Source organism: Triturus cristatus, chromosome 5_2 (assembly GCF_964204655.1).
Source record: "Triturus cristatus chromosome 5_2, aTriCri1.1, whole genome shotgun sequence".
Classification (NCBI taxonomy): domain Eukaryota; kingdom Metazoa; phylum Chordata; class Amphibia; order Caudata; family Salamandridae; genus Triturus; species Triturus cristatus.
In genome coordinates, this window is record NC_140588.1 from 270,115,124 (window position 1) to 270,139,015 (window position 23,892).

Genomic DNA, 23,892 nt, shown 5'->3' on the forward strand with positions numbered 1-23,892 from the left:
CTGAGAAGGAGAGATTTAATTCTCATTTCAACGTTAAAATAAAACGTTGGATTTTTGATTGAGTCAGTACCAGTCATTATTTGTTAATAAACACTCTTGGTGGTTGTAAGTATTTCCTATTTGTGATAGGATTGGTATCTATTGAATTTGAGTCCTCCCAAATGATTTATTAAAAGGTTTGGGTACCAGCTAAAATCTTGAAATGTAATTCTCACTGCTCGATCTATCTTCAAGTGGAAAATGAAGACTTTGACAGTTTCGTTCTGACTTTTGGTGGTGTTTTGTAACTGCCCTGGTGCTAGAGCAGTTTTAATTTGGATGTCCGAACATGACCTCCTTTTCAGTGGTACACATTTGCCCGGTTACCTTCCTGTGTTCTTTTTGAGCTGTACCATTCCTCTCATTGAAATTTGTCTCTCGTTTACCTGCCCTTTTTTTCTAATGATTTGTGGGAGCTATGACCAGGTGCTTTTTAAGACCAAAATAGTATTTTTGATGTTAGCCAACTTGTTGTTTTTATTTTTTTTAATAAGGTTGAGGACCCTCTACTTAAAAAACAAAATGAATTTTGGCTAAAACAATCATGAAACAAGCATTAAGATCAAGACGAAAGGCTGGCAGCCTGTTGGCTTTTCCAGTGCTTTTTTTTATTTCATGTTAAAGTACAGATTGTGGCTGAGGAGGACCTCCGAGATTGACCGGGTATGATGGCCCAATTGGTAGATGAGGGCAGACACAGGTAGGGGAAACGGAGGAGGGAGGACATGGAACACAAAAACATAATTAGGACTCACCCTGAGATCCACAAATATGCGAGAACAACTGTGGTCTGGTGAAGCGGGGTGGGGCGGGGGCAGTGGCTAGAATGACTGCACCAATATCTGTACTGTCTTTGTGTTGTGTAACACTGCTTGGAGGCGCTGACCCCCTTTCTGCACATGGTAGAGCTGGCTCGTATTTGTATTGTACACTTTTTATTATCAAAAATAAACATGTAAGCACCTGTAAATGTAAAGAATATTCCATATTTTCTGTTGAGGTCAACTCTTTTAGCAAGTCTAGCAGTAAGTTGTAAAAGTAGGTGTCTGGGTTATCCCAGATGAGAGACTGAGGAGGAAAGGAGTAAGTTAATTGAACTAAGTCGTGGTTGTGAACTCGGCATAGTTTATGAAAATTACGACCTGCCACCTTTCTTTTCCGCACCTCATGACTGTGAATTTCACAAAGAGATTCTCTAGTCATGTGTCTAGTGTAGTTCCTCCATGCCTTTTAATATTGGTGAGCCAGGCTAGGCTCAATCTCTTTTCTGGCTGAATGCACTGCCCTGGCTCTTGTCCCATAGGGTTTGGTTCACCAAAATAGACCCAGGCTGGCATCCCAGACTTGGCCCTTTTCATCCCTGATGCATGTTTTGAAAGTCAAAAACTGCCAAGTTCATGAATGTTTATCAAGTTCATGTTTAGAAACTTTCACGTGTAATAAATGCCGCTTATTGCAAAGATAAAAGCGAATGTACTAAATTACAACACTTCTAAGTAGTACAGAAACACTTTTTTTAATTTTAAAGTTATCATATTTGTGATCGATACTTATTGTGCCAATCACACACCAACTATTTTAGGGAAAAGCTGGACTCCTTGGTCCATCCATGGCTTGCCTATTACTTTTTGGTTTACCCACATCTGCGGTTAGTTTTACACTGAAGCCTCAAGGCTCTGTATTGCGAGCATGAATCTTGGCGTTTCTCTTGACAGCTGTGAAGTGCGGAGTACCAGCAAGGGTTGTCGCACCGTGTGTTTGGCAGCTCGCCATTGCCTAAGTATGCAAGCTCTCCTTGATTATAGGCCATTTGAAATCAGTTGAGCTGACCACACACAGGCATTGGAAAGGCGTCTATAGCTTGGTTATATTCACCTTTCCTGCCACTATAACAAATGTTTCTAGATTGAGACTGATCTGCTGTAACACTACCATTTGGCACACAACTGTAGTGCAAGTGAACTGTTTTAAACTGAAGGACCATAATGGCAGCAGGTCCGTTTCCATTGCTTGATCAAGGTTTTGATGAATGCCATAAATGTAGCCCCTTTCATTGCTCTGTTCTAGTTTGGTGTGGTGGAAGAGTCTGGCGGGAGACCGAAGCGACACCAGGCATCGATTAGCTTGCTGTTAGAGTCGGGGTGCACGTTTTTCTAGTGTTGTAGTCTTTGCGGTGGTGCAGATTTTTTTGGGGGGGTGGGGTTGCTGAAATCGTAGTGCCGTTTGCTGCTGTACATGATATATATTTTTGTTAGGTTGTGGTTGTGCCATGTAGTAGTATTTGCCCAGTGTAAAGCTGCTGTGCTGTAGTAGTGCTTGCTACAAGCAGACGAGAAGGAGCAGCGGGTTTAAAACCCAGCACGTCTTTAGAAAATGAAGTATTCTCCCTCCCTAGGCCCCTCTGTAATGCTGTAGCAGATGTGCAGAGGCACACAGTGAGCACATGGCAACCGGAGTTTTCCCTTGGCAATGTCCTTGAACAGCTGATGGCATACCCTGGCGCCATGTATTCACCATTGTAATCTGTTTGACCTGAAAGGCGCTTTAGCCAAACAATAAATACTCCCGCCCCCTAGGAGTGTATTGCTGTGAACGGATTCGCCTGATGTCTGTGCTCTCTGCATGTGGCCTTAGGGGCTCATTTGACCAGCCTCGGCACGCAGCATTTGCAGAGCGTGGTTGGATATACGTGCGCCTTCGTTGTATCGACTTGGGCAAACACATTCATTCTTTCCCATGCAGTAGATGCCCTCGGTCCATGCAACAATCATTTGGTTTATTTATCACAGTTTTTAGGATGGCCTGGATTTGTAGAGTCAGTTCAGTTATTTTCGTCGTGTTCGCATACTGAGCATAGAGGGCGATCACAGTTCTTGTGTCCCTGTGCGTGGGTAGGTAGTAAATGCCATAAATAAGCAGTTTTTAGCAAAGAGGACACTGTGCCAGGGCTGCATTTACGTTTGCACGTTTGCTTGGTGAACACTGCCAAGTAAATCGTTCTGTGCCCCCACAGTTGCTGCGAAATTGTGTTCTTTTTATATTGTACAGAATGTCCTGGTTCTTGTTTTTTAAAGTCTGGTCATCCTATCCTATTTGCCCTCGTACTGCATCACAAGGCGCCCAGTAGAACCGAGATGTTTTATTTTCTGAACCCGTTTTGCTACATTGAATGAACTTTTTTGACAGATTAGGTTTTAAAGTGCGCTACTCACCTGTGAGGGTCCAAAGGCGCTGGATTACACATTACCATGGTCCTACTCTAGAATGTTCTTTCTGATGGCTTCAATTTACCTCTCCCGCATTGGGATCTATCTGGCTTTTAGTGTTTTGCTACCAATTGCTCCCAAAGACCAGGGCTTGCAACACGTTCTCCATGTTTACCTGGTGAATTGGGTTTCTTGCCCTATACAACACACACACACACAGCCTGTGAAATTTTCTGATAGTTTTACTCAGTAATTTGTCCGATCATACGACTCTACATTGGTAACTAGCGTGCATTAAATGTTCTGCGCCTGATCTGTTGGTTTTTCTAACAATGGAACATGCAGCCGCGATTTATTATGAAAGCTAGATGCAGTGTGTATTTTTTCAAAAGAATAAATATATTCTTTAAAATGTTTTTTTTGGTTGCTGCACCGTAGTTTTACAGTTAGTTGTGAATAAAATTGATTTATGTATTGTCATTAGGCAAGAAGGGTGGGTCAGGAAGTTAAATGCTTGCCACTGAAATGTTAAAAATCTGCAAGTTATAATTTCCAACTTGGGCAAACCCGATTTAGCCTTCCCTCCGTCTGAGGTTAATAAACTTGGTACTAATAAATTGGGTAATTACACCGGGTCTTTACAGCACTTAAGAAGTTACTGAAGTGCAGTGTGAATTTCTGCATCAGAAAATTAAGAAAATCCTTCATAGACGCTCCTATTTTATCACTAGGCCAAGACGTGTTGATGGAAGTGGTTAGGTCTAGCCTATCTCACTTATCTGGTTGCAAACGGCCTATTGCCATGACCTCTCACAATGTGCTTACTTGTTATGTAATGGCTTGCCTTGTCCATCTTGTGCCTGTCCCTTCCAGTGGCAAATCCACTTTACTTGTGGCTTTCCACTTTAGAGAACTATTATTTTTTTTCTTTTTGCTTAAGCACTCCATGAGAGTGTGTGTGTTTCAGCTGTCTCCTTCGTGTCCCTCTCTTCCCCACCCTAGCTCTCCCACGTGCTTCAATGCCTCCCTCAACCTCCTGCCCCCCCTCCGGGGCTCCCATGTGCTTCAAACCCCTACCCCCGTTGTTACTTCCCACACCTGTACCTTCCATGTTGCCCCCAACGCCCCCACTTGGGCCCTTTGTGCTGCCTTACCCCTGTGCCCTTCGTGTTACCCCACACCACCCCATCCCATATTTGGGGGGGGGGGGGGGACACTTTTGCTCTACTTACTTCTAAAATCCATCTCGAATCGATCAGTAACTTAAAAAAAAAAATGTGGCGCTTCATTTTGTAGGTGAACCCATGCATAGTGACTCATGCGCCTGCCTATTAAATTATGAGGCTGCAGTAGCCACATAATAGCACCCCTCTATTTTTAGCCATATTCTACAGCCTCATTAAAATCTTTATAAAAGCAAATGGCTCCTAAAGGCGAGACCATTGCCTCTGCCAATGTCCCCCCCCCCCCTTCCCCAACAGCAACTGGCCTTGAACATTGCACAAACGTTCATCTTAAAGCTTCATGTTTAGAACAGATGTGCGAGGTTATTTCCCATTGTTTGCCTGTGCTGTCGAGCTGTATTTCCTAACGCATGGCTGGGTGCGACTGTGACCGAGTTGCCGGGGATGTCCCTGGGAGGCACATCAGCTGGCAGCCACTGTGCAGCAGATGATGCGCGGCAGGGGCCTGGTGACGTCCGAGGAGCTCGCCGGCCGATGCTAGTCAAAGGACTAATTGAGTGTTTTAATGCCTTGCTGTCTATTCGACCATTGTATGTGGATGTAGTTCATGAACCGTGCTTAACAACCATCTCCGGCTCTAGGAAGGCAGATTGTGCATCATTGTTGGTGCATATGAGAATGGTCCTTCACTACTATAAAGAAATATTACCTATGCTTCCTTTTAAGTAGTTTGCATCTGACCCATGAAAAGCTCAAACCTTTTTCTAAAGCTAGTTCTACTTAACCTAAATGTGAACCTCTGTATTATTTAGTATTGAGGCCAATATGTCATTGTTGCTTCCACCGCAGCTCATAGTAATGGGAGAACAAGCATTTGCAATGTAATAGGTCTCGCATTTACACGAGTTAAAGCTATTGGCATTGTAAATGACAATGCCTTTTAGTTATGTTTTAAAAAATGAAAACAAAAATAAAAGGGATTGTCATTTGCAATGTCAATAGCTCAAACTCGCGTAAAAGCGAGACCTATTGCATTGCAAATGCTTGTTTTAGGGCTTGTGCCTTGCCCGAATGTAGCTCTTCACTCGTACCGAGGGCCTCGGGGCGCTAGCTTGTGCCTAGGAGAGCAATTCAGTAGCAGAGTGAACACCCTCGGAGGTCCTCGTGAGAGCAAACCCGACATCTGCACTCACGTGCATGCACCCGGAGGCTGCAGGGAGGCGCTATGAATTATAGATCACTCACTATCCCTCAGTGCAGCTGTGGCTTCAGGGGGCGGAAAGTGGTCAGCAGAAAGGGTCGGGCGGAAGAGGGCATCCTTTCTGCGAAGTGCAAAGCTTTAGGGAGCAGTGGTCACCGGGCTTTGTGTTGGCAGCGTTGTGGTACCCTGCACACACTGGCAGACATACATTTTTCTATGCATTATTTCTAATAGCTTCACAGCGTTTTCAATAGCAGGAGTTACTACTACAGAACTCAACCATACTAATCCCACCTACCTCAGGCGGATAAATGGTCCGAGGGGGGAAAGGAGGGGGGAAAAGAGGAGAGGAGAGAGACTCTCTCCCTCCCCTCTGCAGGATCACCTTATAAACCGCTCGTAGTGGTTGTGAGTTAACCCGGGTGGTTAATGCACCTCCTGCTGCACTGGTCTGCGCGTGTGGTGCATGTCACAGGTTGTCTGTCACCCCATGGCTCGTAGTTAAGTCCCCTGCTACAGAGCTGGGGGTGTCTTGCGGGTCACGGGTTCGGATCCTGGGGAAGGTAACTTATTTTGTGGTAAATGCATTTGTTTAGTGCTTCCCTACCGTTGAAGGGGCTTGAAGCGCTTTATGGTAAGTAGCATGGTACTTATGAACCACAGGGTTAGTGGTTAAATCCAGCGGTTAATTGGTTATTAGGTTAAGCCTGCTGCTCTGAGAGGAAGCATTCCGTGCATTTACTTCAGTTTCCTTTATGGTAAATTTAATTAACATTTCGATGGCAGAATTAGTGAAACTTTCTGGCAAAAAGGAACTGGATCGAGGGAGGAACAGGGCTGGAACAGATGAAGTATTACTGGGATAAGGCACGAGAGGTTGTGATCTATGATAGCAAGGTAGGTAATTTGAAAGAACTTCAAAGTAGAACAAGACAAGCCCGGCGGAGCGTGGCGCGCGCGCTTGGCGGGGGCAGGGGAGCGCATTCCAGGCGGGGGAGCGGACCCTTTGAAGTAGGATGCCAAACGGATTGCATGGCGGCACGATGCACGTGATTGTGCGCGTGCTCGCCATGCAATCCACTTTTGGGAGCACTTTTGGGAGCCCCTTTACTAAAGTCTCGCTGAGCGATCGCTTACGCGATAGCCAGCGAGACCTAAAAATGACGAGTCTGCTCATACAATGAGAGCTTGGACCAATGCCTAGGGATGAGTAAGCTGTCTTGATGTTGCCCTGCAGAACAGCAGTTTAGGGCAACCGGTCCTCCGTTCTGTAGATCACCGCGGTCAGAACACCTAGGTCATTGTGGCTGAAACCTGCTTGGTCTACATATGTATTGTTTCCAGCCCATCCCCTTTCTCAGCATTAAGGCTACCTCTGATAGTCTGCAGCTTGCCTAGGAAGGAGACCTATAGGCTTGGATTTTTCTGTACCTTTACCAATCTTTACACACAACGGTTCCTATTGCCACATGGATTTCGAAATGGGATTCCTCTCCCTTCACTAGTACCATGTGCACTGAGACCACTTTTACCCATATCCCCCAGTTTCTGGAGACCAGAGCTTTCTGGAGGTCAGTGGAAAGGCTGTGTTGGCTTCTGTGTGTTTTTAGAACTTCTAGGTTAATTTGAGGAACAATGTAAAGGGTCCAGTTTTTTATTGCTGTCTGAGAAGAGCATCCCTGCTAGGTCTTTCTGATCCAGTCTGCTTAAGAAGAGTAGAAGTAACATTTCTTGCCCAAGTGCTGATGAGTCTGTCCTCAAGCACCCTGTGTGTCGCATGCAGGCGACTCATTTTATTTTTCTCAATATCCAATAGCTGCCCTGCTTAACTTTTTGTTTTTTTTGTTTTGGTATTTCAATTCCTATATTTAATCGTGTTCTTAAAACTTAATGTATTGCTACTCTAAAAACTCAAGTCATGGCAGTAGTGTCAAAAGTCCCCTTTGAAGTGGTTGGTTGTCACAGTACTCCGAATTTGCTCATCTGTAAGAGGCTGCACCAGCTGAGTTTGCTCTTAGTCACATTTTTGAGGGCAGAAGATCCTGCTAGGTATTGCGAATGCCGATTTGGTAAGGTCCATCAACTGAAGCTACTTGCCTGTGACAAGGTCAACAACATTGGTGAGTGCTTGTAGTGATCTATGGAGAAATCATTTTTAGATTTGTTTTTATTTTTAAATTGATGGAGATCCTCCGTTCTCCCAGTGACTTTGTGTATTTACTTTAAATGGATTTGAGTTGGACTCGCTTGGTGATCTGTAATGCCTTGCTATTATCATAGGCTCACTTTCATTAAGGCAGAGTAAAAGTGGGTGGGTGTTACTCTTACCAGTACTCCAGAGGGCAGGTTGGGCAGATGTTATTTGTTGCTGAAAAGTAGGGTGGTCGAGAGGGAAAATGGTGGGGATGTGGAGCATATGGGGGTGCCTTTTGCCTGAAGCAAGATAAGGGTTCGAGGAAAGAAGTTGTAGGAGAGAAAAAGGGCCTTTAAGCAGTTAGGCAGCATCAGTTTATATCTTTTTGATTACATTATTGAAAGCCTGTGGTACAATGGTAGCAAATGGTGGGCACCATTCATCAATTGCAGAAGGGGTAGTGATAGACTGGAGTTGTAGATTTCGAGTTACCTTCCATACTAACATTGCCATGTACGTGGAGCAAGTTATTAGCCAAAGACTCCTCAGGGTTTTTTCCCAAACGGATACCTGTATTGTGCACAGGCTTCTGTTAATTGGTTTCTAAATCATAGACTTTTTGCATTCCTAAATTCGAAAGTGGGAATGATTTCCCAAATCCCGATTCACAGAATCGAGAACTGAAGGTATATGCTCCAGTAGGCGGAGATTGTGAAAGGAGAATCCACTAGTATAACTGATTCTCTGAAGTTTGGAACTGGGAAAAGAGGGTCGTCCTAGTTGCAAGGGGGTGGGGGGGGATTAGATTTTCATGCAAACTTCTTGGAAAATCCACAAAGTTAGGTTTTGTGACCATTCACAAACATTTGGCTTCGTCATTCTCAACCTGTAGGTGCTCTTTAATCTACACAATCAAAAGATTGAAAATTGCTTGTTTCTGAAGAGCAAATGGGAAGGGGTACACCCCCAGAGTATTGACGGTTAGATCGAGTCGCTTAATCAGAAACTCTGTTTTCCAGTTGATATAATGGAAAAAAAAAGTGAAAAGTGCACGTTTCTGTTTAATGCATTTCTGTGGATTGTCCGCACAGCTGACAGTAGGTTGGAGTATTTTTAGTGGATGCATTGAAATATACAGCCTCTATAGATGTATGCGGCGATTCCTGTACATTTTCTTAATAGCCTAAATAGTAGAAATGTATTGAAATCGTAAGTTTATGTCTAGGATATATAGATTTTCGACTATTAAGAAACCTAAAATTCGCTCTGAAGGGGTTTGTTGAACCCTCGTTGAGAATCAGAAAACTCGGTTCGCTCTAATTTGACAACCGCCTCTTTCCTTAGGTTACCAGATGGTTGAGGGTAAGTGGAGAGTGCTATCGACTGTTAAAGGAAACAGGCCAGGCATGTTGCATTGTTTTAATTATGCTCCACTTGTGTGGTCAGGAGATTATTTGGTCTGGTGATCTTTGCCTGAAGCCCGGGTTCTCATTAATGTTACCTTGGCCACATCCTGCCAGAGTGATCATTGGCTCTAATCCACTGCCTGACAAAGGAGGGGGCGGGGCTGCCCACACCACTACAAGAGGAAACGTGATAGCCGTGCCCTGTCTTTACTCTTCTCCCTGCTAATTGTGAAATACTTCCGTCGTAACTGTCTGGTCTCGGCGTTTATTTCCTGTTTTAGCAGCAACCTCCTAGCACCGTATTGTATCGCACATTACTGTAAAAATTCCAGTTCTATGCATAGAAGGTGACAGTAAGGTTAAAAAGCGTGTCTCTTACAGTAGCGTTTTATTTTCTCCAGGCAGTCGAGCGCATAAATGTTTAAAGTTGTCTTGCCTTTCGCTAATAACGTTGGAGGAGGAGGCCTGATACATAAAGCATGGGAAGGCAAAAAACAACTTCAGACATCTATTATTTTTTTATTTTTTTGACTGGCAAACATGGCCCCTTGCAAAGTGGTCATAATATGGTTTAAAGGGGCTGAGTAAGGCAAACTGCTATGGATCTAACTGTTTGGGCTTTCCCAGTGTTATTTGTTCCTGTGTAATTTTTATTAATTATTATTGTTATTATTGCATTTTGCAAAACCGTTGATTTGCTTTGCAGCTTGTTTTCTGAAATAACCTGATAAATATTGTTCATTCATTATTTTCTTGTGTGGCCCTTTTTTAGGTCTCGGCTAGCGAAGGCTGCGCTTGCACAGTCTCGCTTGCGAGATTTAATGACTTGGAGAAGAGCGGCTTGAACCCGCCCCTCTTCTCCCCTGTTCTCCATTGGCTGGCCTCTTCAATGCTGGCCAGCCATTGGAGAAGAGGTCCCGTCATTCCGATCAGGCCCCGTCCTTTTCGGATCGGGGGGGGCGTGTTTTTTGCAGAAAGTCTAATTATCTCCTCCAGCCAATGGCAGGAGGAGATAACAGCAAAACACGCCCCCGAATCCGAAAAGGACACTGCGTTTCTCTGAGGCATTTCTGCTTCACCTCGGAGAAAGGCGGTGGTGTCTTCCGGTGCCCTCGGCTTGTTTTGCTTTTCGCTCGTGCCTTCATATGCCTACTAGTTTTGGTAACGCTTGGGAGTGAGGGGCGTAGATCGCACTCTCTCTGCCGTCTCTGGAAACAGCTGCTGGTTCCCCAGCACAGCGAGGGATGGAGGGCCCTTCTCCGGCTGGGTGTGCAGGGGCTCCAGAGAAAGTGGGGGACAAAGCCTTTCAGCGCAAAGCGCAATCTTTTTTTTGCTTTTCGCTCATGCCTTCATATGCCTACTAGTTTTGGTAATGCTTGGGAGTGAGGGGCGTAGATCGGTGCTCTCTCCGCTATCTCTGTAAGCAGCTGCTGGTTCCCCAGCACAGCGTGGGACGGAGGGCCCTTCTCCGGCTGGGTGTGCGGGGGCTCCGGCGATAGTGCGAGACAAGGCCGCGCGGCAGCAGGTAGGCGCAGAGACCCGGGAAATAATTCATGAGGCGGAGGGGTCGGGTTTCAACAGCACCGGGACTCACCACCGAAAGGTAAAGGGGGAGAGGGTTGATTAAAGTGGTGAATCCTGTATTATGATCTTACTGTTCACCATATGCCTTTCATGCAGGCTGCGTAGATCTCACGGTGTCCTATGTGACGTTGTGCGTTAGTAGACACATCCTTGTTTTTTTTTTTTTTACTACGGGCTGCACGTGAGCAGTGCGCAGTGGGAGTGCGCACGCCAGGACTCGGAAATGGTCTCTCTCACCTGGGCAACTGTCCGGCCTGGTTATTGTTGCTGCTGGGCGGAGCTGGCCTTCTGCTGCTGCTGAAGCTCCAGAGGCTATGGTATCTCTTGCACCGGCGACCCCCAGGGCCCGTCTCGCTACCCTTCTTGAGAAACGTGCTCCAGATCAGCTTTGGGGACCCGTTACAGGTCTTTGCTGAGGCAAGTGATAACAAACGTACTTAAAGCGAATTGATTGCACATGGGAGCTGCCAAACCGGGAATACATTGTGTAAAGATTTGGATAAATGTCGCAATTTTCAAGAGGAGATCTCTTAAGCCTCCCGAAAATTGCACTTTAGATGCCGCGTAGGAAAGGCACAGAAGGTGGCCCTGCCCTGGAAGCAGGCGACTTTAGCTAGTGGCTGACCATGCTGATATCCGTGTTTCTTTAAAACCGCCCTCTTAAAGGCAGTGTCCTAAACTAGGACTAATATACGAGTCATACAGTTCTATCGTTTTCCGAGGTACCATCACATACTCGTTGGCAGGGCTTTAAGTGAGATGAAAAAACGGGGGGGGTCTCTCAAGGGGGCGTGGTCAGTGTAATTAAGGGGGTGGCTTAAAAATACGTAAGCTGAAAATCTGTGTGTAGCACAGTGTACCGCCCGACTTTTATTTTGCTGTTCCTCTCATTGCGTCCAGATATATCATACAAGCCACATCATACCTACAACAAGTCAGGACTATTGGCTTTGTCAATGGTTGTTAGTTGCATAAGATAAATAAGCAGCAACTATGGCTTGTGTATAATTTTGAAAACGCTTCCACTTACAGCCCAGGTGACACCACGAAAATGTTGCTGCTCCTGAGATTCAAAAACAGAAGGGAAATCCAGAGAGAAAAGGACTCTCTTGAAATGATTTCCCTTCCCCTACAACCCTCACCACGTGCACATCGATGTGCCTGCTGTCACTGCAGTCCGGAAAAAAAAAAAGGACCGCCTATGCCAGGGCACAAAACAGAGCCCGATGGAGACCCATTCGAGGCCCCCTTAAAACCAGCATTTACAATGCAACGGTCTCGGCATTGTTAAAGTTAGAGCTATTGGTATTGCTCATGACATTATTTTTGTTTGTTTTTGTTTTTAACAATGCTGTTTATTTAAATGTTTTGAAAACAAAAACATAAACAAAAATAATGCCATAAGCAATGCCAATAGCTCTAACTTTACCAATGCCGAGACCATTGCATTGTAAATGCTTGTTTTTGTTCCAGCCTTTCAGAGATAAAACGTTGAACTAACTTTCAACATTCGTTTTTAAAGTGCTCTATGAAACATTTTCGTCCTGCCTTTTCCTCTTCCCTCGTATTATTTTTTCACCGTCTACTCTTTCGTCATTTTCACCATTGTTCTAAAGCCGGCCCACCACACTTACTTCATGCTCCTAACAAGTAACACCCGTTTGAAACTTGCAGGATATAGTTGTACTGGCCTTGTTCCAGTCTCCAACTGTAGTTACTATGCCCCCTTGTGGTGGATTCTGAAACTGCTTTTGTAGATATTTAATTAGAACTTAGAATGTCTGGTACCGTACCTGCCGGCTTGCATTGTATTAAAGCGTACCTCCTCCGACGTGGCACTAAGGTGGCCGCCCTACTATGGGGGCTCCCTGCATGGGCCGCAGACATCCTCATTCAAGGGCTTTTAATTACAGCAAGCGGGAGACGCGTTAGCACCTGCGCACATAGAGAGCAACTTAGATTGTGTGTTAATGATGGAAAGCCCTAAAACTTAGTTTATTCCTATTTATTTGGATGCCACCTGGCTCGGGACCTCGTGATTTGTATGTTTCCGGTACCAGGGGGTGTTCTGATGTCAGATCTGGTGAGAGCGTTTGGCTGCAGACTGGGGTTAAAACCGGTGATTGACCCACGGGTCTCTGGTCCCTCCGGACGCAGTGTGCAGCTTTGTGAAAACGTGCCTACTTCCACGGAAAAAGTGATGAGCTGTACGTCGAAGGCCACGTGCTTCCTGCAGAAATATTTGCCTGGGAGTGTTTGATAACATCCATCCATTTCTGAAGAGCATCCTCACAGGCGCAGCGAAAGGGGCTCTGAACGGTCAGGTGTGCACAGGAAAGGCTCACAACACTTGCAGTGATGTACACACGGGATGACAAAGCTGTACTGTTCTGGGTGCGCACATACTTAAAGTAGGCATCCAGGGTTTAAACTCGTATTGGACGCAAATCGCTTTGACGTAACAGTGTGGCGCTGTGAATTTACAATAACGTAATAATCCGTGAGGCTGAGCAGGGCTATATCGGCACACGCATAGCGCTAGAGACTGTTAGTCAGACATTACTGTCAAGATAACGGGAGTCCGAGGGCCCGGCCCTCCCTGACGAGGAACCAAACTCTCCGGCCATGGGACACGGGGCCTGTGGATTTCGCAGCCAGAAGGGGGTTCTGCAGACAGGCTTCGGCTTGCTGGCCTTGATGTGCCTGGGGTCCGTGCTCTTCCTGTACCAGCACTTACAGAAGAAAGTGCAAAGTTCCGAGAACCTGTCCCTCCAGTTCAAGCAGCAGGAGACGCTCTCTGCCCAGCTGGAAGTGGTGTATGAGCACCGGTCCAGGCTGGAGCGGTATCTCCAGAAAAAGTGTGCGGAGCACCAGAAGACCAAGGAAGATTTTGTAGTTTATAAATTAGAAGCTCAAGAAGCCCTGAGCAAAGAGAAGGAAGCCACCATGAACCGCTACGTCGCCCTCACCTCTCAGCACAGGATCCTGAAGAACCAGCATGAAGAAGTGAAGAAGCAACTCCTGGACTTGCAGGTGCAGTATAACTCGAAATCTGGAAAACCGGCGAGCGTTGGAGAGCCACAACTAGAAATATGAACAGCTGCAGCAGGAGAATGAGAACCACGTGGTTGTGCTGCTGGATACGATATCGAACCTAAGGGAGGAAAGTAAGGTTCTTCGCAAGGCACATGAATAGGTCTGCTCTCAGCTGTTTATCGTAGGAGCAGCTGAATCCGATGCACCAGCTGAATGAAGCTCTTCAGAGGATACCAAGCTTAAAGCTGGTCCCAGCCCAGAGTCACCAGCCATTGCAGTTACAGGCCCCAAATAAGCGTTCCCGAGCCTTGGAAGCTGAATTGCAGCATATTCGCGAACAGACTGGCCTACAAGCGAATCCTCTGGAGACAACGGCAGACTCTGGGAAGAAAACCCCAGAAGGTGGTGCCCAGACTGCAGAAAATCTCAGAAAAGTGTTGGTACCCCGGACAGGGTCTCTTGAAGTTCTGCCATAGCCAGCCTTGCCTCTGTGGCTAGCGAAGGTTAGAGATGGCCGTGCCCTGCGTTTCTAGAGGATGGTGAATAGCATCCAGGATGGAGACAAGATGCTGAAAGAATTAAAGACCATAAACTTCACCATCAGAAACAGCACCATCTACTATGATGAATTTGGGAACATGAATATTGGATATGACATTCTGACCTGGACGGTGAACAAGAATGCGATGCCTTTCCGCACTGTTGGCATGTACATGGGAAATCTGACCCATGATGCGGATCAGATTCAGTGGCACACGAAGAGCCAGCTAACAATCTTTCATAGCTCTATACTCCAGTGTGTGTGAAAGAGAGAGGGACTGTGCAAGCTCACAATCAAAGGGGACGAATTAGGAATTTAACGAATATTGGATTCCACTCCATTGTTGTAAGCCAGGTACTGGACGCAATAATACTCTCTCCCTTGCTGAAGACAGTAGTGGAAAATCTTATTCCCGGCCAATCAGGAGAGACTAATGGAAGCCAGGCTACTTTTCTCCATTCAAAGAGAATTCACTTGCTCTCAGCCAGCAGAGAGTAGTGGAAACTACTCTCCCTCTCTCAGTGAAGCATAATGGAAGCAATGCCATCCACTTCCACCCGAGAGAGAGTATTGGGTGCTCTTTTAGTCTCCCCTTCCTGGCAGAGAGTAATGGAAGTCATTGCAAACTTTGCCACCCAGAAGAGAGCCGTGGAAGTCACCCAACTCTTTTTATTTTTTTTAATATTTTTTATTTTTAACTGATAAAACACAGTGACGTACATTGCTTTATGCCTACAACCCTGAGGCCGGCAGTATAGCTTTGTAAGTGACATTGCACCACTGCTTATCCCACATCCCTGAGGAAGTCACCCAACTCTTCCTGCTCAGAAGAGAGGAGTAGAATTTTCCTCCTCACTCTAGCCAAGACAGACTAATGAAAGCCAACCACCTCTCCACCCACAAGAGAACAGTAGCAGCCATGTCACCTTCTCCACCCAGCCATTATACACTCTCCCTTTCTCACCATGGCAGTGCCAAGGGGCTTCAAATATCCTATGACCCTGAAAGGCACCTGTAATGCCCTTTAGTTTCAAGGGAAACGGTGATATGATCAGACTCATCCCTTCAGAAGATCTGGCCTGTTAGCACATCTAGCTATTTCCTCATTGCCTTAACCAGATATGGGCTACATAAGGAAGACCTCATTACATTTGCTGACTAATGATGCACTATTGGTTGTTAACCACTTGCAGGGAGGGATTCTAAAACGAGGTTCAAGGTCAATTTTCACAGGAACCTCACAGTTTCAGGTTCTAGGCCATAGAGGGTCCTGCAGACTTTTTGCCCACTATTTTTTTTTAATTAGTTTAGCCCTTTTTTGAGAAAGGATCCTCTGCTACCCTTTGTTTTACATTTCATTTTTTGCCATGATGTCTCTCAGCACAGTGGCACCCTACACCTCCGCTATAGTTTTTAAATACTAATTCTTTGTTACTTACCCTCATGATGGCTATTCCTTTCAATGTTCTAAGATGGCCTATGGGCTGATGATCCTCTCTAAATCTGAGGTTCGTGGTCCATCCGCATGATGGAGGTAATGCTCTCTGCCACTCTGTCAAATAGAGTACCTTCTTTCAAATGCTAAATCAGCCCTCAGTAAAGAATACTTATAGATGAACTCAGTTTGTGGAATCCCACACATCCAGTTATCCTGCTACTGTGTAATAAAACATCAGAAATATTAAAACCTGTGGAGATGCTCCCCTTTACTAGTTCCCTTTTAGTCACCTTGGTGCGGAATAGCATGTGATTTTTCTACTCGAACCTACAATGCAGAGGCTTTCCTCTGTGCTGTTTGCTAGAAATGTTGGTGTTTTTCATTGTCCTCCTTTCCTTGAGCTTGAGTTGTAAATGCCAAAACGTCCTAGTTTTTGAGCTTTGCGTGTCATGCCCCTGGCTGTTTGCTCTAACATTTTCCCTGCCCACATGATGTCTCTCAGCACTGTTATGAAGTACCTCCTGAATTACCTGATGTGTCTCAGAGGAAGGGGCATCCCTATTCCCAAGCCACTGGAATTATGTGGCTGGGGAGGACCACATTATGCTACAAGGTTGCAAACATGGTCTAATGCAGCATATATTTTCTTCATATTACCTCATTATTTTGCGTTTTTTACACGTTTACGCCATGTGGGCAAAGGTTTCACCTTATTAGTACCAGTTTAACACTCCAGTACAGAAATATGCAACAGAAAGATGACTAGTTAACCTTTGAGACGGGTCTCCCATCGTGCGGCAAGAAGTGTTGCTGTGTTTTTATAAACTTCTGATCCATTTGCGCTAGAAACTTATTTTGTGTGCTGAAATCTGTGGATTATTTTTATACAAAGGAAAAATGGTATAAAGGAATCAATGCTAATCAGTTTTAGGAGTAGAGCACATTTAATTACCCTCTCAAAAATAGTTAATATTCATAGTGAATATATCAAAATCAGTTCATAACGCACACAGGCAATGGCGCCTATTCAAGGAGAAACAAATGACATATATCACAATATATATTACATTACAATAAAAAACAAACCTAAAACATATAACAACCCTAAAGATATTATTCACACTAGGGTCCCCCTTATACTTCTAGGCGAACCACTTATAGGTAGTCAAACGTGAAACACTAAAAGGCTTATATACTAGTTGGCCTAGCTCTAGTGTAACACAACATAATTCCAAGAATCACTATCAATCCAGTGACTCCTCCTTGTATCAGTTTCTTGCTAAAAGTTTAATGATCATAAAAATGTCTTGCACTCAAAATATGTGGGAGTGAAGTTCTGACTGAAAGAACAGTGTGCTGATTAACATCTTCAGTAGTTAAAGAGGAGGTATTATATGAATTAAAGTTTAATAAACTATACAGGTCAAAAAGTAATAACAAAGATAAATGGTAGCTATGGATTAAAAAAGATTAGAGCAAGGTAGCCTAGGACTCATTTCTTAGAGAGTGAGATCCTGTTAACTATCTTAGAGCTTGATTTCTGATTATCATAGGCATCCATTTGGGCACCTAATTCCTGCTTGGTGCAAGAGCTTGTTGAGAGGGAGAAAGCAGCAGAGTCTGAGAGGAATGGAGAAGCATCCTACCTAATGTGTTTCTGTGAACCATTTGCTCTAGGCATACAAAGCACGCCACATACTTTTTTTCCCCTTGTATGTGTTTGGCAGCCAGTCGTCTGTGCATGTTTGTGGTGAAATAACCCATCGCTGCATACAGAAAGCTCCTGACTATTTCTGCCATCACATATGTTCATAGGTCTATGGACTAGAAGCCAGCCATTTCTCTTCACAAACTTGCCTGTATGCCAGGGTTGATTACCACGTGGAAATAAACATGCCTCCCAATGTCCCTCCCTTCCCCAATTACCCTGGGTGCTCCAGCCCTTCGAACATAGATAATGCACAGTTGGGCTCAGGACTTGGCTAGTAGCCAAACCCTGTGGCAAACTCCTGCTTCGGATGGCCATAAGGCTTGTTCTGTGGGGGTTCGGTAGCCATGTCATGTTGGGTCCGGCGAGAGGCCAGACCCTACAGCCAAACCCCCTATGCATAACCTCTGTCCGCAACTGGGGTATGACAGCACATCAGGGGTATGAAATTAAGTACATCACTAAATAAACGGGAAATACAGGGGGTAAAACACAGGCAAAAACTGTTATGGTGCTGGCTCAGACATGTAAAACCACTGAAATTCTTGTGTTATGGGTATGAACGCACACAACAGATGCCAAAACATCGTGTCGCCTGCCATTCTGAAACAACAATTTGAAAATGGTCCAGAGAGAAGAGTGACAACAACATGGCTTGGCGTGTATTGTGTGAGTTCATAAGGGGTGAATTTCAGTGGTGATAAAACTGAGAATTCGTCGTATTTTGTAGCATTTTTTTTTCCCTTACCGCGTTGGGTCTTGTGGTTTAAAATTGTCGCATTTATTCTCTGTTCTTTATGTCCTGGAAGTGTTCCGAGCAGCATTATTCTACCCTTCTTTTGTTTTAGGGACCACTTGTCGCCTAAGTTATCGAATTGACTGCATGAACGCACACGGTTGAGCAAGGACTTTAGCATGAGTATATCATTTTGTATCTGGCCATCTGCCAGTTGTAGTGTTTGCAGTGTATTTAAATCTTGTGTGTGGTTAGACATTCTTCTCAGCTTCCTGTTCTTCAGGGCTGTAAAAATCTGGCAAGCAAAGGCTAAAACATGATGTTTATTTAATACAGAGTGCGCTGTTGTTAATAAATGATGCCTTTTATGATCTGCAATAATTGTTTCCATTTCCTCTCCTCGTGAGACTTGCAGCACTCGGGATCAGGTAAATCCGTGATGGGAGAGAAAGATCGGATGGTGCAGAGTGGTGGATGCTCAGTTGGCGATGTAGAGGAGTGAACGTGAAGTCCTTTCAGAATTGTAATTGTCAGATAAACTCTTGTAGAATCTACGCACTATTGTGCTATATTTGGGTGAACAAAGCAAACCCAAGGAGATGATGGACAGAGCGCTGAAACTTTTCAGACACTCACCCTCAGTCACATATCTGGGTTGAATTCATCATTGTTGTTTAACTCACTTAGCCACCTCAGTTCAGACCCAGCCATATGCAAATCGGTCTTGACCCTGTGCCTCATGGGAACAGTCCAGCCTGAACTGCCAGGCCTTCCATGGACTGAAAACAAGCATCCTGGGAATGGTTTTGGGGTAACACCCCTCATCAGCCAGGCTAGCTTAAATCCAGTGGCAAAGTGAGCAAGGGACCACGTCTGTACCCTGCCAACTTAGTGCAAACAAAGCTAACACAAAGATGATGAATGAAGTGCTGAAACTTTTCAGACACTCTCCCCCAGTAACAGATCTGGGTTGAATCCTTCCTCGTTCTTTAGCTCATTTCACCACCCGAGTTCAGACCCAGCCATGTGCATATCAGTCTGTGTGATTTTTATATTTGGGCTGGAAAGCGGGTATTTAGCAAAATTGAATAATATAATAATTTAAATGCCGTTGTGGAATGGTTTGTTTTTATCTCAAATAAATGAATCTGATTGTCCAAAATTGTTATAGTGGCTCTCCATACTGGGTTTTTCTTGACCATTGGCACAGTGTGAGTTTCTCACTAATGTATAGTTACACTAGCCTTTTGTGCATTTGACGGATGCACTTTGTGCTCTCAACCTGCTTCTACACAAGTGGAATGCTCTGACCTCGCCTTCCAATTGAATTCTAATCCCGTTTTTTTTCTTTTCTATAAAAGCTAATTCTGGGTGAAAATAAAGCCTGGAGCCTGCCCTTCACCACCCTCTCTTGGGCTTTTTTGATACCACTGTGAAAAGGAGTCATTTTCAAGCAAAATGAACTAGATGTGGTGAAGTTTGAGGTTATATATTACAGTTTGAAGAGCATGTGGGGAGTGATGTATGTGTAAATGCGTAGACAGCAAGAGGTTTTGTAAACTACACCAGTCAATCTCAGACTGTTGCTTTCAGATGCTTTTACAAAAGCGGAGAGGGGTACCTTCTTTTGCTAAGATTTGTTTGCACTTTTCATAGATCTCGACCAAGACCGAAATTGTAAGTGTGATTTACAAAAGTACATTTTGATACATAAGGCTTAATACGTTGTACTTGGTTTGCAGGAGAGGCTCCTGAATTAATATAATCGGGAGTGAAAAGCAGTTTGTGGTGATTTTCTCGGCCAACGGGTCGTTCAAAAACAATAGGAGGGTCAGTGTACAAGCTTTGGCCCCTGAATGTGTTTCACCAAGGAGCCTTTCTGGTTGACGAAAGAGTCCAAAAGCAGGGTTAGCCTCAGAGTTGTATCAGCTCATAAGCAAAGTTGGCAATGTTCCAGGTGCCCTGGCTCCAGCTTCAGCGGTTCCAGGCAGGCCGGCTCCATAGTGATTGCACCCGTCTGCACAAACCTCGCTCCTTCCGCAGACAAGAGGTCAGTCTTGAAGTAGCTTTTTGCTCTTCTGCTGTGCTTGTGCTCCTGCAACTATGTCTGTGGGCCACAAACATCGATGCAGAACTTAAATGGCATCTACCGATGTAGACCATTTCTTTTCACCATTAAACATGTTTTAGGCTCGAGGCAGACATACCGGCTGATATGCAATGCATAACTATGGAGTGCTCAACTCCTCTGATGGGGATTTTTGTAGAACTACTCAGCTGCACGCAAGGGCACTTCTGACTTGTTGGCCACAAGTTCTGATCTGTAAAACCCCACTTTAGTTGCTTTCCTCGGCCAAGCAACACTCCTTGGCCGTGTCTGTGCACTGCTGTTTCCCATCCTCGTCTGTGCTAAACCTTGTACCTCAAGCAATGCTATTCCTTCTCCCGTTTCCAGTGCTTGGTGAGAGGGCACCTAACCTGTTGTCCCCATTCCCCCAGTAAAGTTCCTCTAAAGCCCCTTCTACCTTACTTCCTACTGTGTTGTAGTGGTTTGTGCAGCCAGCTATCAGATCCAGCTTTCTTGGTGTTATTTAGTGGCTGCAGAAGCTTGAGTCCTATACCTCAAACCTTCTTGTCCACCCTTTATTTATCTGCAAGAATGACTGTGAGATTGCTTTTCGCCGAAGAAGGACTTGTCGAGTATCGGCTGCCTTGCTTGAGGCCTGTCTCTTCCAGGTTAAACTTAAAGGGCTGCGAGTTGCCATGAGACAAAGTAAGAAACTCGCTTCGCTGACAGTATAAAGGCATTGCAATATTATATTTAACAAGCGCCCCCCTCCTCCCTCCATAGAGACATGCCTTGAGTTTGGCATCTTCCTGTTTAAAGCGTCTTTGGGTCTTGGCTGGCAAGCCCCTATTGATGCTTCTGCATGCCAGTGAGACTCTGCATGCCAGTGAGACTCTGCAAGGGCTGGTGGTCTGTCAGTTTCTCTTTTGTCCTAAGTTCTGTTTTTTTTTTGTATCATATTCTTTCAGTTAGGTTTGTTTCTGGGGTCAGTGATCCCGAGCCATAGCTTGGTGACGAGAACAGTTTCTAAAATCTGTGCTGAAGCCCGGCACTGTATCCAGTGAATTGTAACTAACACAAAGGACAACTTGAAATATGAAGTTTCGTTTTGTGGCATGGAAGTGAAGGGATCCAATCATAAGAGTGGTTATGACATGAGTAACGTAATTTGTTTTGTGGACAGTTTTTTTTTTTTTTGCTCCTTTTTTTTCTTCTTCTAATGCTGCAGTCGTGTGTTTGGTCGATGTGCCTACTTTTTAGCTACCAAATACATAACTGTTTAATATGCTTACCCTCTCATGCAAGCTCAGACACCAGCTTTGCTCATCCAGGGTCAAGGGTACCCGAAGTTCCACCTGTCTAACCTGGTGGAGTACTTGCTCACCTGCCTGCCGCCAAGTCATCCGTGTGAAACGCCATGCTCATATATGATGCGATGCTCTCTTGTACAGCTCGACCCGTCATCTTTGAAATGTATTCAGGCTCTCCCCGAAGGTATTCTTTGTTTATGCTTTACATAACCTGTTTCACGTTGCTGTAGGTGAGCGGCTTTCTGTATGAAACTGAAGTCTATGGATGTTGGTATTATATTTCTTTCTCAGCTTTTTTTTCAACTCTTCCGAGGATGAGAGCCACATTCTCTTCCTTAATCTGAGCCTGGTTTCTTCTTTCGGTTGGGATATTTGATGCATGTTCTCTTTGTAATTTGATTTAATTTATTTTTACTACGGTACTCGTCGTCATCATCAAAAACGTAATTTGATTATTAAAAAATTAAATAAAATCAGAAAAGCAGCACAAGATGTACATAATCTATCGCAAATATAAAAACGTGGATAGTAATATTCACTCATACAGATGATCTTTTCTGTTTAGAAACTAATGATTTTAAGAAAACTGCCGACGCTAAAGCAAACCTGAATATTGGGCAATCACACGTTCGTAAAAATAACAATACTGGCTTGCATTGACAAAGCCCATACATATTTAAAATAGGTTTTAACTGCTTACCAGTAAACTGGTGATAATATTTACAAAAACCATTTTCAAGAGATTGCACCGCAGGCTCATCACAGGGACAGACTAAAACGGAGTCAGTTTCGTATTAGAGATCGTATAGTTCCTAGTCCTAATCTCGCTAAGAGGGATCCCTCGATGGCTCAAACCCCAGCCCATGCACTGCTTAAGATTTGGCGTTGTGTGAATAACTGCATACTCTCGCAGGCTGAGTTTACTTAACTGTTCCTGCTCCCTGGAAGACTGCGAGTCGAAAAAAATGAAGCTGTTTAACTTTTGGGAGATCTGCTTTAGTTAGGGAGGAAGGATATGCAAATATACCCTCCCACCCAATAACCATGGACATACGCTTTACAATTACATATTTCATCCATGGGATGGTAAGGCCCGTCTTCCATCCCAGGCAATCCAGTATGATCATTCTGTTCAGGGATGTACGCGTATTGCCCAAACATAGACCCCAAGGACAAGTGGGGCCAGACTAATCAACAGAGACCTAGGTAATACCAATCTCCTCATTGAGGGAAAAAAAATGCGGAGTCGAGGGCTGAAGGTCAAGGAGCTGAGGTTAGAAGCAATGAATGGAAGCAGCCTCTTTATATTCCCGAACCCCTGCACCATACATTAAAATTGGAAGACTTTTTCGTTGATTAACCTCCAATAGGTGCTGGACTGGTTTATTACCCACCCTGTGTGAAAGCAAACAGAGCTCCCACTGCTTGGTTAGATAGATTGCAGACACCGGTTTGCTAAACAGGGCAGCAAGGAGGATCTCTGGTGGTAAGAAAATCCAACAAGCATTAAAAATTTAATAGGTCTCGCCTTTTATTAAGTTAAAGCAATTTGCTTTGCTATACAATACCATTAGCAAAGCAAATGGCTTTAACTTAACCAAAGCCGAGACCTGTTGCATCTTCAATGCTTGTTTATCATAGCGTTTCCTTACTGGACACTAGAACTACGAATCGGTGGAACTCAATATCCCAGAAATCATTTTCCGCGACATCTCACACCCCCCCCCCATATCCATTCCTAAAGCTCGTAGAGCAAGATTCCCTTTTACGGACCTTCGCCGGCTAGGGCAGAGGCAGGCGTGGTTTGGAAAGGGGCTGTTCTGTCAGATAGCATGCGTAGAACTGCCAGGCGCTGCCGCATCTTCCTGCCTGTTATCTTCTCGGTGTAACGCAACCCTAACGGGTAGTCTCTTGCAGCCGGCGCAAGCTGCGGCAGAGGGAATTGTCAGGGCACGAGGAGCTTCGGTTGACGCAGCACGAGCTGTCTCGTCTCCCCTTTCAGGCGTGAGCACCTGGGCTGTCTGAACACCAGCAACGAGAAGATGTCGAGGCAGGCAGCCAGCGCCCTGTCCAGTGCCCCCACCAGAACCGCGCGCGCCGCAGCAAGAGCCCCCTCCCTGCAACCTGAAGATAGTGGACTGCAAGCAACTGGTGCAGAAAGTACGGCTGGCCGAGAAAGCCGAACGATACGATATGGCGGCGGCGGCGGCGAAAGCCGTAAGGGGGGGGGGGGGGGGTTCTGTGGGCCACCCTGCTGTCCCAAGGGATATCGCACTGTCCTCCACCGGAGCTACTGTGGAG

The 23,892-nt window shown here is 45.0% G+C and overlaps 1 protein-coding gene and 1 pseudogene across 3 annotated transcripts in view; both read left to right on the top strand.

Moving 5' to 3' along the window:
* The window catches only part of JARID2 (jumonji and AT-rich interaction domain containing 2), a 671,808-nt gene that overhangs the window by 96,957 nt on the left and 550,959 nt on the right, over positions 1–23,892 (top strand). The gene's annotated exons all lie outside the window — the stretch shown is intronic.
* LOC146822861 (Golgi integral membrane protein 4-like) lies at positions 13,380–14,596 on the top strand (annotated as a pseudogene).